The sequence below is a fragment of the Lygodium microphyllum genome, chromosome 11 (assembly GCF_053477565.2).
Source record: "Lygodium microphyllum isolate KBCC chromosome 11, Lygodium_microphyllum_v1.1.10, whole genome shotgun sequence".
NCBI lineage: Eukaryota > Viridiplantae > Streptophyta > Polypodiopsida > Schizaeales > Lygodiaceae > Lygodium > Lygodium microphyllum.
In genome coordinates, this window is record NC_141145.1 from 10,517,489 (window position 1) to 10,537,383 (window position 19,895).

At 44.3% G+C, this 19,895-nt stretch overlaps 1 pseudogene; it reads right to left on the bottom strand.

Annotated features, from left to right (window-relative positions):
• Positions 1-573: 573 nt before the first annotated feature.
• LOC148028538 (F-box protein At5g39250-like) overlaps positions 574-19,895 on the bottom strand; it is a 37,617-nt pseudogene continuing 18,295 nt past the window's right edge.

Here is a 19,895-nt window from a genome sequence, read left to right on the forward strand (position 1 = left end):
ACATGTCTAGAAGTATTCTTCAAGATTACTTTATTGATTATAGAGGTAACTTTATCTCCTTGAGTCCTCTAGGGATGGATACATACTCGCGTCCCCTAATCCCACCTCAATCTGGAAAATTTAAACCATGGTCTTCCTAGTAGCATGTGATAGGAGTCCCAATTTCTGACATTCTAAGTACCACAAAACTTACCTTGAACTTTATCCACCTTTATTTGTTGGTGCTTAAGAATACCTAAAGGCTAAAGCATCCTTTTATCTGCCATCTTGACCTAGAATGGAACTAGTAGCAATTCCCCCTACTTGCTAGGTAAATATGACTCTTTAGGAACTATATTAACTCTAGAACCACCATCAAGGAGAACATCAATGTACTTTCTTCCTACATACTCTGCTTGAATAGTGGGGACTTGATAATCCAAAACCTCCTTTTGTGTAGCTACAACTATGCCTTACATTCAGGAACTCCCTTGAAAATTTGGCAGCTCGTACCTTAGCATTTTGAGGTGGTGTTGCCTAAATTGACATTTTTCAGCTCCTATTACTAAGACCTAGTGGATCAAACACTAGCTTTCATTGTGTAGTTGGCCTAAAAAGAGCAGTTTCTACTAGCAAAACATCTTGTATATTTCTCCTCAAATCATTAGGAGGAGTTTGTGCTTCTAATTCAACACCATCATTTCCATCTCCTCCTATTGCACTTGTGGATGGAATATCTTTTGGGACCATATCCTCAAGGTTAGGTTCATCCATGTACAAGTCTTCATCAGCCTCTGCTTCTCTTTCAGCATGCAGTTCTCTTGCAACCTGCATTTATCCATCCACTTATACTTCAACTTGGGCCTCATACAAAATGCATTGGGCTTCCCTTCTCAAATATTCCCTCAATTCTCTTGCTCTTGCTCTGGTGAAATCCAATCCCATTGTTAAGGGGATTGTCTTGACATATATGTTACCCGTCCAAAGCTCTCTTATTAGAAGAAAATAGGCAATATGAGAAAACTGAAATTGCCAAAACTAGAAAATCGACCTATCATTTTCTCCTTTTAACCACCCCCTATCGACAAATTTTGCAAGCATTGTCATATTCTTAGTTATGTAGTGAAATGAGAAAAACCGCATCGAAACATTTACCTTAATACACCATATGAGGCCACCTTGAACCAATCTCCATATCGTGGAATCCATACAAACATTGAACAAGCATATATTCATTATTCCACAACATCAAGATCCATCTAATCATTCAATTTCTCTCAAAACCCCATTTTTTGTAATTTTTTTCAATTATACTCATATGAACACCTTTTAAAAACCAATTATTATTATAGAAAGCATGTTGATCAAACATTTGAAAAATATTTTTCTAGTTTTTACTCAGCAAGAACCCCCACATACACCATTCATTTTTCGTCAGTTACAAATAAAACGAGACTTATAATAAAATATTCCATAAAACCGCTTTAATTTTTATCATTTTAAAATTGCTTAGGTAGCATGCTAATGCTTCACACAACCACTAACAGCCACCTTTATACTCCTTTACTCCATTGCTCACATCATATGTTAGAAGAATCATTAGTACCCAGATGCTCGTGGCCATGAGGTTGTGTGGGATCGTGTGGTGTGTTTAGGAGCCCATCAACTAGAGCCATAAGAGCTAGTGTTAGACTTGTTTTAGGTCCCACAGGTGGTACATTTTCTGGGAGTTGCTAATAAGTGGCAGTTTTCAAACCTTGGCTATAAGGAATCTTTTTTTAAAAACTTTCTATCTAGAGCCACCTTGAAGCGGTGGATTTTAAATTGGGGCTAATTAAAGCCTTTGTCATTAGCATGAGGATTAGTCTAAAGAATCCCCATGACCCAAAATGTAATCCATCAATCTTGAATGGTTTAGTGGGATCTTTGGCACTGTGTGGCTAGCTATTTTATCCTTTGCCATGTAAGTGATACCATACTTGAGTTTGGGCCACTACAGGAAAGTACCCATGGAGTTGCCTATGAGATTAATATTCCATGGGAGTTATGTTAGAATATCAAGCTCCTATTATTCTCCTGTCAATTTGTATGACCGACATTAGCTGTGTCCAGCTGTATTAGCAAGTGTGGGACATTAAATAAGTCAGTGGTCTTAGATCCAGTGTGAATGGTCCTACGGACCTTAGTACTATTGTATACTCTTATGTTATGTGTGTGGTCTATTAGATAATAAAAAGAAGAAAGAGAGTGTACTCCATCCACTAACACCAGTATGTCAGTGAGGGGGAGATATGATGTCTTGGACAGCAAAGGAAAAGAGAAAGTAACTGAGGATGCATCTGGTATGATGACACCTGGTAGAATGACTTCTGGATATGAGTCTGCTGACACTTTAGACAGTGAACTTGGTATTCTGACTATCTATACACCTGGCGCAAGGTAGGATAGGTACATTCCGCCTTACGAGAGAGGGGAATCGATTAGTGCACCACAGCCTAGACACTCACAGAGGGTCAGATACCCTATTGACAGGTTGACATATAGTGGCTACATTGCAAAGCATTATGCTTACATGAAAAAAGTGATGGAGATCAAAGAACCAGGTACATATGCTGAAGCAGTGGAAGATGAGAACTGGTGTGCAGCTACGGATGAAGAAATGAATGCCTTGGCTGAAAATAAGACATGGGATCTTGTGCCACTGCGCCTGAAGGAAAAAAGACCATTGGCTGCAAATGGGTCTACAAAATCAAATGCAAATCGGATGGCAGTGTGGAAAGGTATAAAGCTAGGCTGGTTGCTAAGGGGTCCCAACAATATGGATTTGATTATGAGGAAACATTCATCTCTATTGCCAAGATGGCAACCATATGCACTGTGATTGCTTTGGCTGCTGCTAGAGGCTGGAAATTACAACAGATGGACGTGAAGAATGCCTTTCTTAATGGTGACTTAGCAGAGGATGTCTATATGGTTCAGTCAAAATGGTATGTTCACCCTAATTTTCAGCATTATGTATGCAAGCTGAAAAAGGCACTGTACAGGCTGAAGCAGGCTCCGAGAGCTTGGCATGCTAGGATCAATAACTACTTGCAGAGGTTGGGATTTACTGTTGGTAGGGCTGATCATAGCCTATTTACAAAGAAGACTGATAGTGGCTTGGTAGTGCTGGTCATATATGTTGATGATTTGATAATCACTGGTGATGATGACTTGGGCATACTGCATGAAATGAAGATGTTGAAATCTGAATTTGACATGAAAGATCTCGGTGAATTGAAGTACTTTTTGGGTATTGAGGTAATCAAGGCTGAAAATGGTTTATGGCTGATGCAGAAACATTATGTCATGGAAATGCTGAAAAAGTATGGCATGGCTGAATACAAACCATTGGATACACCCCTTAATTAGAATGTCAAGCTCGACATTAGCACTGGAGCTGAAATTCAGGATGTGACTATGTACAGGCAGATGGTTGGAAGTCTGATCTACTTGACCATCACTAGGCCAGGTTTGAGTTATGCAGTTGGGCTCATAATTCAGTTTATGCAGAAGCCCAGGAAGCCACATTTGGATGCTGTTAGGTAGATTATGAGATATGTTAAGTCTACTATAAGTGGTTATGCTTTTGCCTTTGGAAGTGGCATGATCAGCTGGAGCAGCAAGAAGCAACCAACGGTTGCATTGTCTAGTATTGAGGCAGAGTACAAGGGTGCTGCATTGGCAACATGCGAGATTTCATGGCTGCTCAAGCTTATGGTGGTTGATTTGGATATTCAGGTGGATGCTCCAGTGACCTTATTATGCGTCAATCTCAGTAGTGTACTCCTAGCAACGAATCCAGTATATCATGCCAGGACAAAACACATAGAGGTACACTACCATTTTATCAGAGAGATGGTTCTTGTAGCGAGAGTAGATCTTATGCATGTGAAGACTGATGAACAAGTTGCAAATATCTTTACCAAGTCTTTGGGTAAAGATAAGTTTAGTAATTTTAGAAAGCTACTTGGAGTTCATTAGGTGATTTGAGATTGAGGGGGAGTGTTATAATATCAAGCTCCTATTATTCTCCTTTCAGTTTGTATGATCGATATTAGATGTGTCCAACTGTATCAACAAGTGTGGGACATTAAATAAGTCGGTGGTCTTAGACCCAGTGTGAATGTTCCTACGGACCTTAGTACTATTGTATACACTTATGTTATGTGTGTGGTCTATTAGATAATAAAAAGAAGAAAGAGAGTGTACTCAGCTCTTTTTACTCTTGTCTCTGTCTCTGAATCTCAACAAGTTAGAGAAAAGAGAAAGTAAAAACACTGTTAAGACGGCATAGTCATCTATGACCACCACTAATGATGATAACGATCAATATGCATACAACAAGGCATGATTATGACCCAAGGATACATTCGATGCCAGTGCTTGACATAGTTAAGTACTATAGTGAAATGACTAAGATCCATAAAGCATTGGATGATGTCTATGTGTGTGGAAAACCATTTTTAGCAAAGAAGGTTCTATTGGACTATCATTGGTTCTAGTAAAGTGGTGGAAAATGATAATATACTTGCTAAAGCACCACTAGTAAGTGATGGGATAGATCCCCTATTGTATAGTATTGGACTCCCTAAATCACTTTGTGAGTTGGCAAAAAGGGAAGTCCATGGAACAAGTAAGAGAGTAGAATCTCTAAGACCAGTTATGAAGATCTAGATGACCCAGTGTTGATCCCAAAGAAGAGGACTAAATGCCCTCCTCCTTACAGGGATCTCCTAGTGTTTTATGGGCTCCTAGACAAGGATCTGATGTTGCATTTGAAAAAATACAGCCCAACTTGCCTTGCAAGTGGGTTTGATGATATACATCATATGCTTGCACTTTCAAGAACCCTAAAGGGAGAGGCTAGGAAATCATATTGGAGCCTCCCAAGAGGATCAATTAGAACCTTTTGAGTAACTATGAGACAAATTCCTAGATGACTATGAGAAGAAGGTTCCCATGACTCAGGTAATTTTATTTTCACATTCCTAATTTGTGTGTAACTTGTATTTGTAGAGGCTTGGTATCCTTATACAATAAGGTTCCATTCAAGTCAAGTATAAGTACATGTTTTCATACAATGATTGCTTTCTATACACTAACTGCATAGCATAAAAACAACCAATAATGTTGTAAGCTATATTTTTATAGACAACTAATTTGTCAAGAATCGCGTGGTGGGGGGACTTGCTCAAAATGTTACACCGAACACACACATAATGCACAAGGAGAAGCTCACTCAAGAGACAAGAAGAGAGATGGAGGCCAAAACGTTTTCTTGCTGGTTTCTTCTTCTTCTTCCACACACTTTACAATGTAAAAAAAGTATAGATAAGATATAACATAAAGGAAAGTGGCCTACTAAGTCAAACAATGCATAATCGACTACACTAGTCGATTGGCACTATAACTATACTAGCTGTAAATAGGTGTAACAACCTGAATATAATAAGTAATGAGTCAGTGGCCATGTGAGAGTCATAACAACCACCAACGTGCTAAGTGTAGATGTGTGGACCTATCTTACCAGGCGATCCATCATTAATGTCCGCATGTGTTGAGCTTGTCATCTCAACACTCCCCCTCAAGCTCAACTACATCTCTACAACTCCAAGTAAGCTTTGAAACTTTTGAAGTTTCTCTGTACCCAATGCCTTTGTGAAGATGTCAGCTATCTGATCCTGTGTGCTGACATACACCAAGTCAATCCCACCTGCTAGTACCTTCTCTCTCACAAAGTGGTAGTGTACCTCAATATGTTTTGTCCTGGCATGGAACACAGGGTTCCTGGCCAACTGTATACTGCTCATGTTGTCACAATAAATGACAACTGGACCTTCCATCTACACATCTAAATCAGCCAATAACTTTTGCAGCCATACTACCTCATATGCTGCAACAGCAGCACCTCTATACTTAGCCTCTGTACTCGACAAAGCAACTGTAGATTGCTTTTTGCTGCTCCAAGTAATTACTGCACTACCAAGAGAGAACATGTATCCGCTGATAGATCTTCTATCAGACCAAGGACTACCAGATGATGTCTCTTGTCCACTAAGAGTCCGTGATTCTTACTTTTCAGCCTGCACATGAGTGTCATGATCATCATCATCATCCAATGCATCACCACTAGATGCATACCAACTGCTCATTTCATCAAAGATGACATCCCTGTTCACTTTGAACTTACATGTGACAGGGTTATAACAGCGATACCCTTTCTGCTCTAAAGAGTATCCAATAAAAATACATTTTTTTGCCTTTGGATCAAGCTTCTTCCATAGCTCATCTGGCACATGATACCTTCAAGTGCGATACATCAGGCTTCTTGCCAGTAAAGCATTCTTCAAGAGTCATCCCATGAACTGCAACTGTGGGAGTTCTGTTCATAATATAAATAGCAGTATGAACAACCTCAGACAAAAAATGCTTAGGTATATTCTTTTCAGCCATCAAGGTGCATGCAACTTCTGCAATATGACTATTTTACTTTCTGCAACCCCATTTTGCTGTGGGGTATACTTGCATGTGAACTGTCTCTTTATCCCATGAGACCTCAGAAAATCACTGAACTCATTCGAGAGGTACTCTCCCCCTCCATCTGACCTCAAGCACTTTACTTTCAAGCCTATTTCTCTTTCAACTGCAGCCTTGAAAGTTCTAAAGTGCTTAAATGCTTCACTCTTTTCCTTCATAAAATATATCCACAACTTTCTAGAACAATCATCAATGAATGTGACAAAGTATGAACTACCTCCAAGAGATACATTTTGTGTAGGCCACCAAATGTCTGTATGCACAACATCAAGGATATTTCTGCTTACATCTCTGTCATGTGAAAAGGGTTGTCTTGCCTGCTTACCAAACTAACATGCTTCGCATACCTTATGAAATTCTGCAACTCTAAATGTAGGCATACGTGTAACCAACCCTTTGGACTGCATTAATTTCAGCCTTTGTACATTTGCATGTCCAATGAGTTTGTGCCAAATTTCAATATCTGCAACAATACCTTTTCCTTAAGCATACATAGCAGCATTCATAGTAGGAATTCCAGCATCTAGAGTAAACATACGTCCAACTCTACTTCCCTTTGCAACCAACCTGCACTTGTCATTGAAGTCTTCTACAAAGCAGCCCTTTGCATTAAATCTGACTTGCAGCCCTTGCTCTACCATCTGACCTACTGACACCAAGTTCTTTGTAATAGATGGCACATGTAATACATCTGAAAGACTCTTAGTCTTACCATCATGCAAGGACAAGGGAACTTTTCCAATGTGTGAAATTGGGTGGCATGAATCATCACCTGTCTGCACATAACCTGTATTTTGCAAATCCTGCATCTCTCCAAACCATTCTGCATGGCTGATCATATGATTGGATGCACCTGAATCAACATACCAAACATCATCATGTGTTCCCTTTCCTGTAACAGCATTCAGCATATGCTGCATAACAAACAGACGTTCATTTTTGTCTTCATTCTGTCGTGAAGACGATGCATAGTTTCCTTGCTGCAACTTACCACTGTGAATATCATTTTTCCTAGCATAACATTGGGCTGCAATATGACTTGTTTTGCCACAGTAGTGACACACAATACCAGAGTTGTTAGAACCTCTGTTCTACCATCCACCTCTTCCTCTAAAGCTCCCCCTACCTCTAAAGTTACCATGACCTCCTGAAACCTGCATATCGCCAAATTGCTGATTCAATCTGTTTTGCTGGTTGTCACTACCACGTCCTGTACCACAGCCTCTTGAAGAGAACCTACCACGTCCCCTTCCTGAATTGGAGTAGAAAGCTTGAACTTGTTCACCACTTTTTTTAGATGTCTCACTCTGCATGTTGATCTCTTCAGTGATCTCATAAGGGAGACCAACTCATCGAAATCTGGAAATGGCTTTCTGACATATACGGAAGTTACAAAAGACTTCCAAGCCTTTTCATTGTTAAGTCCACCCAAGGTAGACGACACCAAATCATCATCATCGCGCATTGCATCAATCACTGCCAAGGCATCTGCAATGCTCCTTACCTTCAGTGCATACTCATTGATAGACATCTTCCCTTTCTTCAATGTATTCAACTCTTGCTTTAGTTGAATCTTTCGTGCCTTTATATTTACAAAAAACATACTTTCAAGTATGGTCCAAGCTGCATATGAATTCTCTGCATTTCTAATATGTCCCAGCATATTATTGGCAATTACTGCAGACAGCCAATACATAACCTTTTTGTCTTTTGCATTCCATTCCTTTTGTGCCTTTTTCTCTTCTGCAATTGGAGGATTACTCACCTTCGGCTCCTTTTCTTCACCTGAAACAAACTCGTAGAGGCCTTTTCCAATAAGAAAGTTCGTGGCACGGAACTTCCATGAAGGGTAGTTGTTCTTGTCGAGCTTCTCAATGATAGGGTTTCCACTGTTCTCTGCCATTATTACAAAACTAATACCAAACAGCAAGCAAATCTTCTACAACCCTCGACCTGTAGTGCACAGCAATACACTAGACAGCCTTTTTCACTGTCTGCTCAACAATACATGCAATCTGCAACCAATTTGCAGATAAACCTTATTAGAAATCAAGCTCCACCCGTCAGTTTGTCTATGTGTGTAATCGACATCTGTGATAGCTACTGTACAGTTGTCTCCATGTGACTACATTAAATAAGTCAGGTTAGTAGTTAGTAAGTGACTTAACTAGAGTTAGTCAGTCTAGTTTTACATTACATTGTATTGTGTGGTTGAGGATTATGTTGAATAATAAAGAAAATACCTTGAGAGCCTGAAGGCTCATGGATATGGTGTTTTCCCTGTCTCTCTCTCTCTCTTATCCTTGAGCATGGTATCAGAGCATCCACAAGACTGGGCTCTATGGAGTAGAGCATTGCAGAAGAAGACTTCAAGGCTGACCTAAAGGGCTAGAAAAAGAAGAGGACTGACTGTCATTTTCACTATTTTGGTCACACAGAGGTATGCATTGTTGAAGGAGAGTAGCCATTGGTCAAGAGGCTGTTGGAGACCTTGCTGGAGCATCTGAAAGGCTCTATTGAGCCTATGCAAGCCTTGTATAGGCTCAAATCAGCCATTATATACAGCAGCAACCCCTGTGAATCAATGTGAACTGTGCCTATTGAGCTTGATGGACTGCAACCTGTCAAACATCAATGGGGCACTTGGACAAGACTCATAAGGCATGTATGCTCACTCTTGAAGGTATATGAAGAGTACAAGAGGTAAATGCTTGTGTGGGAGCTCTGTTATGAGCTGGAGTAACAAACACAGATTTGTAATCAGTTTTGAACTGCTGTGAATATGAATGGACAGCATGCATTCAGTCATTATTGACATACAGGAGCCTTGTACTACACTCAGAAGGCATCTTTGAAGCACAAGAATGTGTCAAAGCATGTATACATTGGATCAAATGTCTTGGAGCTGAGATTTCTTGCTTAGAATACTCAGATTTGAAAATCATAGGTAGACTGAAAACTATCATACACAGTGAATAGCAAGTATTGTATCTTGCTGAAGCAATACATGTCACCTTGGAGCTTCTATCACCTATATGAACTGACATATGCATGCTGAATGTATGGAGGATTGTGGAAAACATTCGATGTTGCTGAATACTCAGATCTAGACCTAAAATAATTGCTTTGACAATGTTTGGGTTGGTTATGAACAGTCATGTATTCCTTGACAGTGATTAATGAAGACAAGTTGTCTATGCCTACCCAAATGCTCATGTATTGAACTTGCCACTACAAAGTAAATGTATGACATGTCTTGAGGACTTTTGAAGCTAAAATACATCTTGGTTGCCAGAATATTGGTTGTTGGTGATCTGTAAGCAAATTTATGTAACTTATACTTGCTGGTTATGCACTGTTTTATGCCTCTATGCTTATGTCTTGACTGCCAAATGTACTAGCAGCTATCTAGGAAGTTTTGGGACATGTATGACATGAATACCACTCAGTTTTGACCTTGGAATTGCTGCTAGTTACTCACAGTTTATAGTTTTCAGACTGCATGTATTCACCCTAGCAGTGAGGTTGCAGAAGCTTAAGCTGAAGCAAGTACATAGCTTATGTATTGACAGTTATACCTACACCTTAGACCACTTGTTTGTGGGCTGTTTTGGGTTATCAGTGGGCTAAAATACCTTGGTTTTTTACTGCAATTAATTGCAGAAAATTATCATAAACTATTGTGGACTGAACTTGGTCAATGATACTTATCGACTTGCAGGGAGTCAAGCACTTGATAGACAGTCTATTGCATCATGGCTAATGCACATGGGACTGACAATATCACTCAGATAGTTGGAGAAAAGTTAGACAACAAGAACTTTGCATTATGGAAATTCAGAATGAAGAACTTTTTAGTTGGCAGGGGTTATTGGGATCTATGTACAGAGATGAGGCTGCTCCTGAATTGCCTGCAATGAATCCAACTAACGAACAGAAAAGAGCTCATAGGCTATGGAATGAGAGACTCCGAAGGATGCTTGGGACATACTGATGAAAAATTATGGAACCATACACATGCACGAAAGATCCAGTTGAAACAACAGTTCAACAACATGTCTAGGAATGGCAGGAGCATCTAGGTGTATACCACGGAGATTAAGACCATAGCTGATCAACTTGCTACCATTGGCTCAAGTGTATCAAAAGATGATATGATTGCTGTTGCCTTGAATGGATTAGGGAAAGAGTACAAAGCTTTTGACACATACATCTATGTTAGAGAAGAGCCCCCTATCTGGGAAGAGCTAGTTGCTTTGTTGCTGCATGAGGAGGTCAAACTTGGTTTGAATACAGGTTCCAGTGCATCTCAGAGTAGAGACACTATGTTATACTCTAGCCAGCGTGGTAGAGGATTTAGAGGTCGTGGTTCATTTCGAGGTCATGGTGACACTTGTAATGCTTATGGACAACAGCAGCAGCAGGGTAATTGGCATGGTGCAAATACACAAGGCCAGCGTGGATCGGTGGGTTTAGAGGCAGGGGGAGATCACCCCAAGGTAGAGGTTGTGGATCTGGTTCATGGCAGTCCTCTGATTAGTCCAACAGGGACAAATATTTCCATTATTGTGGTAGGTATGGGCACATTGCAAAGGATTGCTACAAGAAGCAAGGAGATATGAAGGCAAAGGGCAGACAGCATGGGCACTATGCATCTTCCAGTGGTGCTCATGATGAGCAAGTTGATAGACTCTTTGCCATGCAGCATGTATCCAAAAATGCATCGAGACATAATAGAGATGATAAATGGTACATTGACTCTGGAGCATCAAACCACATGACACCGCATGGAGAGTGGTTTGATGAGATGGTTGCAGGTACACATGGTCATGTATGTACTGGGGATGACACCCAACATGACATAAAGCATAAAGGGATTGTTCCTCTCATGATGCCTAATGGCAAGAAGAAAGGCATGCATGATGTATTACATGTACCGACCATAACAAAGAATCTTTTGTCTGTGGGTCAAATGGCAGAACAGAATCTGCAAGTAAGATTTAACAAAGATGGATGTTTCATTGAGGAGTATGGAAATGGCTACAAGCTAATTGCCAAGGGCAAAAGAGATGGCAGGATGTTTACTTTGGATGCAACCATTCCGGGACTTAAGGCAGCCATGTTTGCTCATGATGAGAGTGCCATTCGGGATGTAGAGATTTGGCACAAGCGGATTGGACATGTCAATGTACAAAAGCTGAAATCTATGCAGCAGAAGGAAGTAGTACTTGGATTACCTAAATTCAAGTATAATGACTTTGGTCATGTATGCCTTGCATGTCAGTTTGGGAAGCAGGCACGGTTTCCATTCATGAGACATGTAAAAAACAGCACTAGGCCTTTACAGTTGGTGCACTCTGATGTCTGGGGTCCTTCACATAATGCTTCATTTGGAGGTGCATGGTATTATGTCTCATTTATCGATGATTTCAGCAGGTACACTTGGCTTTATATTTTGAAGCATAAAGATGATGTGTTTGATGCATTCAAAGATTTCAAGAAGCATGCAGAGAATGAGTTGGATTGCTACATATCATGTTTGAGATCAGATGGAGGAGGTGAATATGTCTCTAATTACTTTGACAGGTATCTTGCTAAATATGGGATAAAAAGACAGCTTACTTGCAGCTATACACCGCAGCAAAACAGTGTTTTAGAGAGAAAAAACAGGATTCTGATGGAATCAGCTAGAGCTATGCTGAATGAGAAATGTGTGCCAAATGGTTATTGGGCTGAAACAGTGATGACTGCTGTCTATGTGCTGAATTGAACCCCTACAGTAGGGATTCATGATGTCACTCCATATGAGAGGCTGTATGGTCATAAACCTGATATTTCACACTTGAAGGTATTTGGCAGCATTGCATATGTGCATATACCAGATGAGAAGAGGAAGAAATTGGATCCTAAGGCAGTGAAGAGTGTGTTTCTGGGATCTGCACAGGAATGGAAAGCTTATAAGTGTTATGTACCTTCTATGCATGAGACACTCATAAGCAAAGATGTAGTATCTGATGAGTTAGCATCCTGGTATGGGAATCCTGTTGCAATGCCTACTGATGGCTCACCCAGTATGACGTGCTGAAAATGCTCCTGCAGAGAGTACTTCCATGAGTGGTCAAACAGGTGATGTATCATCTACAGTGAGTCCTTGGATAGGACGATTATGTAGTCACACTACTGCATCCACTGACACGGATATGTCAATGAGGGGGAGAACAGATAAGGGAAAAGAAAAAGTTTTTGAAGATGTAACAGGTCCACTCACTACAAGTTATGAGTCATCTAGCAGTGACAGCTTAGACAGTGAATTGGGGATTCCATCTGTTATGACGCCAGGTGCTAGGCAGAGTCGTTATGTGCCACCTCATGAGAGGCAAGCTCACAGTGAGCCACAGCTCAGGAGATCAGAGAGGGTCAGACGACCTGTTGATAGATACACTTACACTGGATATTCAGCTCGTCATTATGCTTATATGACGAAAGTAACAGGTTTTAGAGAACCAAGTAAGTTTGATGAGGCAGTTGCAGATGAGGATTGGCGTGGTGCTATGGATGAGAAATATTCAGATTTGGCTGAAAATGGCACATGGGATTTAGTACAGTTGCCTAATGGCAAAACACCTATTGGCTGCAAGTGGGTGTATAAGGTAAAATGTAAATCAGATGGATCATTGGAAAGATACAAGGCCAGGCTGGTTGCAAAAGGGTATCCGCAGCAGTATGGTCTTAATTATGAGGAGACTTTCAGCCCTGTAGCAAAGATGGCTACAGTTAGAACTGTGATTGCTTTGGCAGCAGCTAGAGGCTGGAAACTATGGCAGATGGACGTAAAGAATGCTTTTCTGAATGGAGAGTTACAGGAAGAAGTTTACATGGAACAGCCTGAAGGCTATGTGCATCCAGAATTTCCAGCACATGTATGCCGATTGAAAAAGGCATTATAAGGGCTGAAACAGGCACCCAAAGCATGGAATGCTCGCATCAGTAGTTATTTGCAGCAACATGGTTTCTGATTGGGTGATGCTGATCATAGTTTGTTTATGAAGAAGACAGATCGTGGCCGTGTATTCCTAGTTGTCTATGTTGATGACTTGATCATTACAGGAGATGATGAAAGCGGGATTGCTGAGGTAAAGTGTTAACCCCAACACGAAGAGAGTGAAAGAAAGTGGAAAAGACGCAGGGAAAAGGTGGAAAAAAGGTAGCCTGACGGAAGGAAAAGAAGGAGAAAAGGCCAAAAGCACAAGGACAACCGTTAAAGGCCAAGGCAACCACGAAAAGGGAAGGCGCATAAAAAGCGCACCCTAAAATCTTGTAAAAGAGTGACGGGCTCTTACCCGTACGATTTGTAAATATAAAAGGGTAGTGAAAAGGAAGCAAGGAAGATAAAAGGACAATGGAAAACAGGGCCTGGGCTATGACCGGCCATGTAAAAAAGGGGAAAAGGGAATGACCGCCCAAAAGGGAAGTAGGGTTTTGTATATAAAGTTGAAAAGTGAATGAAGAGCTCATTCTTTGGTGTGGCAAAACTAGTCTTCTTCTTCCTCTCTTCTTCTCTCCTTCTTGCTTGTGTGTGCTCTTGAGAGAGGGAGTGTGAGAGTGAGAGGGAGTGAGAGTGTGAGGGAGTGAGTGTGTGAGAGAGTGAGGAATCAAGAGGGTGAAGCTCTCCACCATCTCCTCTCCCCTTCTCCTCTTCTCCTTTTTTCTCTTCTCTTGTGCGCGCGGCTATGGAGGATGAGGCTTGGAGATGGAGGAGGCTTGAGGATGCTTGAGCTAGCATCAAGAATCGTGGAGCTACCGAAGTGTGAGAGAGAGGAGGGCACTCGATCAAGCATCAAGGTAAGTTCACTGCATTCGTAGGATCGACGGCGCATCGGCTAGGTGAGAGATAGCCATGAGAGCTCGCTTGGAACGCTTGAAACAATAAGTGGTCCGTGGGTCTTGGCGGTTGAGCGAAAGCTCCCACATTTTGGTTCCGTTGCCGGGACAAACGGATTCAAGCTCAAGCACTCGCGCGTCCCATATCGAGCATCGAAGTAGGGCATTCACCCTGAAACGGAGCTTGAGATAGGTAGGAAGTCTGGTGTTTTTGATCTTCAGAACAGGTAAGTGTTTTGGAACAATCTGGTTATTAATGACTGGAAAACGTGGAGAAATTAGTTCAGTGTTTTGCTTTCGATTCAGGATGTGTTTAGGATAGATTAGCAGTAGGAAATCACACACGAAAAGGCAGAGGGCTGCTGCTGTGAAACAGGGGGAAAACCACAGGAAACAAAGGGAAAAAATGGAGTAGATGCAAGGTAACGGCATAGGAAACGCCAGGGAAGGAACCTGTAGTGTGTAGGGCAGAACTAGCAGGGTATAAACTCCGGGAGGGCAAGAGGACCCCATTTCCAACCAACGGAGAGCAAGAGAGATAGAGAGTGAGCGAGTGAGCGAGTGAGCGAGCTGGGCAGCTGTCCGATCGACCGGAGCTAGGAGGACATCGCATTCGGCGACTTCAGGTAACCGATCTCGTCCGCCCCACTTCAGCTCTGTTGCGGGTAATCGCACGACCAATAGGATAATACACCTAGTGAAAATCGAGCAAATCGGTGTGCATAACTCATCGGACCGGCGGAATTGGACGGCCGACCCAGTGTCCGATTCCCAGAATCGGACACTCGGACAACCGTCCGATCGGAACAACCCGTTCAATCACTAGACTCGGACCAACTGGTCTGATTGGACGTGCCACATGGCACTCGAACCAACTTGTCCGACTCAACCACTCGGACCACTTGGACGCTCCAACTCGGACCCACCCGGTCCGATCGGACGAAGTAACACACGTCACCAGTCGGACCATGTCCGGTCCGATTCCTAGAATCGGACCCATCCGTAATCGGGCCGCCTAGATTCGGACCGCCTAGAATCGGACCGATTCCTCGCACACTCGCCCGTCCGATTCTTTAGAATCGGACACGCGGACCTTAAGACCCCTACTTCGCCCTAACATACCTAGTCCGATCCCCGCAATCGGACCACTGGTAAATCGGACCACTGGTAAATCGGACGTCCGATTCCCAGAGTCAAACCAAAACAAAACCTGACCCATCCAGGGACACACTAGGGCACTCCCCCCGGTGGCCCACCCCCACGTGACCAACAGGAAGCAGCATAGGACCCTGTGACCCATAAGGCGGCCAGGACTAGAGTAGCAAAGCCTGTCAGGCCCAAAACGAGCAAGGGTGAGTAAGACGCAAGGGAAGCACTCATAGCACTCTGATTGAAATTCCGCACTTGAAGAACACTTAGGAAAGTCAAAAGCCTGATTGAGCATGAGTGCACGAGGAGCAACACACTCACGAGTGACCCTAAGTTGAGCACTGCATTCAAAAATTAAAAAGAACTCACTCAGATAAATTCCCAAAAAACCCACCACTAGGAGAAAACCCAAGCGTAACAAATGCAAGGCAGGATCAAGCAAGGAGCGACAACAACAAGGATCTGACTTACAACCAGGCGCAAGAATTTCACCATGACAGAGGGAGGCTCAGATCATCGATTTGCAGGGGAGCTAGATGTTAGCGCATTTTCGGAAGCCATACAGCAAATGTGAGCAGTTACGATGCGCATGCCAGGTACGAACACCATGGCAGGATGGCGGAGGCAATCATTGTAGACCTAGAGGAGGAGAGGAGGCTAGCCCGCAAGGCATTGCAGGGCATAGCAAACTATAATAGGGACCAACAAGCCAGGAGCCTAAGGCAAAGCATGGAGCTGCATGAGGTGCAGCGAGTGTTGAACTTGGCTGGCCGAAACCGAACGGACCAGGAAAGAGCACTCGAGGAAGACCTGACGCTGGGCGAGCTCCTTATGAAATGGCTGCTCGATAACACCGCGGTGGAACAAAATGCCGCTGCGCTAGCAACCTCGCTACTTGCAGGACTAGGGGCAAACCAGGGTTCAAAGAGCCAAGCCAAAATTCCTATCGTCGCTAAGCAACTCGACAAGTACCAGCCACCGGACGACCCGTACAGCTTTGTCGAGCAGTTCGAGCAGGTCTGCGAAGCCAATGGCCTCAACGACCAGGCCCAACGTTCGCAAGCATTCGGACTTTGCTTAAGCGATAAGGATAGGACGTGGTATACGAGCCTAGATGCTATAGAACGAGCCAACTTCAATAACCTCAAGGACCTTTTTGTCAAGAGGTTTGCCGAACCCGGATACTCTGACAACCTGCTAGTACGTCTGATGAACGTCAAGCAGAAGGAGAAGGAGGGCATTCGCGACTATGTGACCCACGTGAGAAGCCTCCTTAAGAGAATCCCCTTGGGCGAAAGACCGACTGACAGGGCAGTGTCAATCGTGTTCATCAGCGGGATTCGGGATGAAGAATTGTACAAAGCACTGGCAGGCAATTCGAGCTTGCAAAGGGACGTAGTGGCTAGGGTTTTTGAGGAAGCCATTAGGGTTGATGACCAGCTGAGGGAGCGGAGCTCCAGGAGCTCGAACCCAGAAGAAATCAACCCACGGAGTTTAGAGCGAACACCAACCTCTAGCGAGCGATCCAACGCATCGTCCCACGATAAGGGGAAGGCCGCCGAGACGGACCACGGCTTGGCCGAGGTCAAGACAGAACTGGCCAAAATACAAGACATGTTAAGGCGACCTACGCGTCCGCACGTCCAGTGCGTGTACTGCGGAGGAAACCACCTGCCAGTAGAATGTCAAGACCCTAGGTCAAGACCCTGCACTAACTGCAGAAGGTTCGGCCATGATGCCACACACTGCAGACTACCACGAAGACTACCATACACGCAGCCCTACGGCCAGCTCTACCCGGCTAACAGGCCACAACCATTCTACGGAAGGGGAGCTCCTCTTGCCCTACCAGCACCTAATGACACAAATCCAGCGGTCCCTAGGCTGGACATAAATCCTACCGGTATTCCTAGACCGCCTGGTCCCTATGTGACCCACCCACCGAGCGATGCTCCCGTGCACTACGTAGAGGAGCCCAGTGACGAAGAAACCTACATATACCCTTACGTCTCGCATGACGACGAGGGCAATGCAATCCTCATGGATTACCGACCAGTACCGGTGATGGCACTAGGACGAGGACGGGGTAGAGGCCTGGGAGGGCAGCCACTAGATCCAGTCACTTGTTGGACATGTGGACATCCCGGTCACGTCTCATCACGCTGCCCAGAAAGAGAGCGGCAAAGTAGGGACAAAGCTGACCAAAGGTGTGCAGAGTGCGGAATCACTCATCTTTTCATAGATTGCCCAAAACGCAAGCCGCCTTCTGGTACAGCTAATGTGCCGTCTGTCCCGCTGGGATTGTTTGGTGTTGAAAACCCCGATGGGGAGGCCACACCTATCCCCCTACGAGTGATGACCCGAGCACAAACGAAGCAGGCCGGCGTCTCTCTGCCAGGACCTAGCAATATCGACGCTACCTCAGTAGGAAAGAAAAGCCGTAGGCGGAAAAAGAAGAGGTCAGAGGCTAAGGTCGCACTAAAGACCGACAGCATTACGACCTTACCCCACGGAAAGAAAGTCTTAGACGCAGAGGCAGAAACTTCAGCCCCTAGAACTGCCCAACAGGGAAGCGCTAAGGTAGGGGAATACCCACACCCCAGGCGGCAATTGGAAGCCATAGAAAAGGTAAAGGAATGGGTGAGGGAGGCTCAACATCACCTCAAGGATGTCGAGCCCATCACGGAGGATGAGATTGAGGACCTCTCCAGCATGAGTGCGTCGTCATCGCTACCCCAACCTAAGTCTGCCGAGGCTGCTACACCACAAGCAGTACCGACAAGGCCAAGCCTAGACATGACAGAACCACAGGACAGCCGTGGCCATTGGCCCAGACAGTCTGAACAAAGGGAAGGACAAGTGTTTAGCAATCTCCTAACCACACTAGTGACCACCCCTGTAACGGTTGGACTGGGAGAGCTGCTCAGGCAACACTCTACCCTATGGCAGGACCTCAAACAGTGGGTCGAAGGACCACACGAGCAAGCTCCGAGAAATACTCAAGACCAGGATGCGGAAACGCACTTGCCAAGTTTGACGCTACACTCAGACCCTAAGTCCTTGCACATCAACGCCTTCTGGGAGGGCTCGAAAATGCACGCAGTCCTGCCAGTCCTAGCCTTGGGGGACACAACGAGAAAGGGGATCGTGGACATAGGAGCTGGGGTCAGTGTGCTTAACCATGCAGTGCTACAGAAGTGGGGAAACCCACCCGTCGAAACTGCTCGATTTAACGTCACGCTAGCAAATGGCATGCGAGTGAGACCATTCGGGGTCTTGAAGAATTGGCCAGTGAAGATTGCAGGAGTCCAGTTCTCTGTCGACTTCATCGTCATGAAGGGAGTGGACTATGATATCTTATTGGGTCGACCCTGGATACGCAATGCCAGAGTTATCGAAGACTGGGGTAACAGCCTGATCTTCCTGGGCAACCGAACTAACGCTGTGAGAATAGAGATGGACACTTGGAAGACCTCACCAGTCGACCTGGATGCCATCTCTATTCTACTCAAAGGAACCACCCAGAACAAGGAACCCTACGGGTCCTTGACAAAGTATATCCCTTGCCCAGAGGACAAGCGGGATTGGATGCACGTTCTTGCTACACTTGATCTGCCGTTCTCAGATCATGAAGCGTACGAGCAGGCTGTCAAAACAATTGGCAAGCCAAGAGAAACACAGCCTACACCTGTCTACATGATGGCAACAAGCCTCCATGACGGACCTAAGCCTGTTGTCTCCCAAGTGCCAACCAACAGGAGAGAACTCCAGGGAATACTGGGGCACCTAATGGACCGACTGGCGCGCAATGCAGCCGCCAATCTCAAGCCGCTCCAAGACCTCTTGGAAGAACCCGAATGGAAGTGGACCAGAGTGCACGAACTAAATCTCAGATACAACTGGGCATTGGTCCCCGGCCAACAAAATGAGGCAGAGTAGGCCTTGGGGGACGATGAGCAGTCCAGCGAGGCGGATTCCGGCGACGAATACGAAGATTGCCAACCCTTCAATGAAGGAAGTGAGGGTGAGATGGACACCGTAGAATATGACACCGAAGGGCGAGAGATTGAGCAAATCCGAGCAGAGGCAAAACCACAGCCGAGGCCGGCCCTTAGAATGGACCAAGGGGTCATGTGTGCGAAATGCGATCATGCTTGGTTAGAACAGATGGGAGCTGTGGATTTTAAGCAGGCCGGCCTGACCCAACCAAAAACAGCAGCCATGCTTAGAACCGAGTCGCCATCCGAACTGCGGCCGCCAGGGGAGACCACCTCCCCTAGTGAAAATGGAAAATTCGACTCTGAATC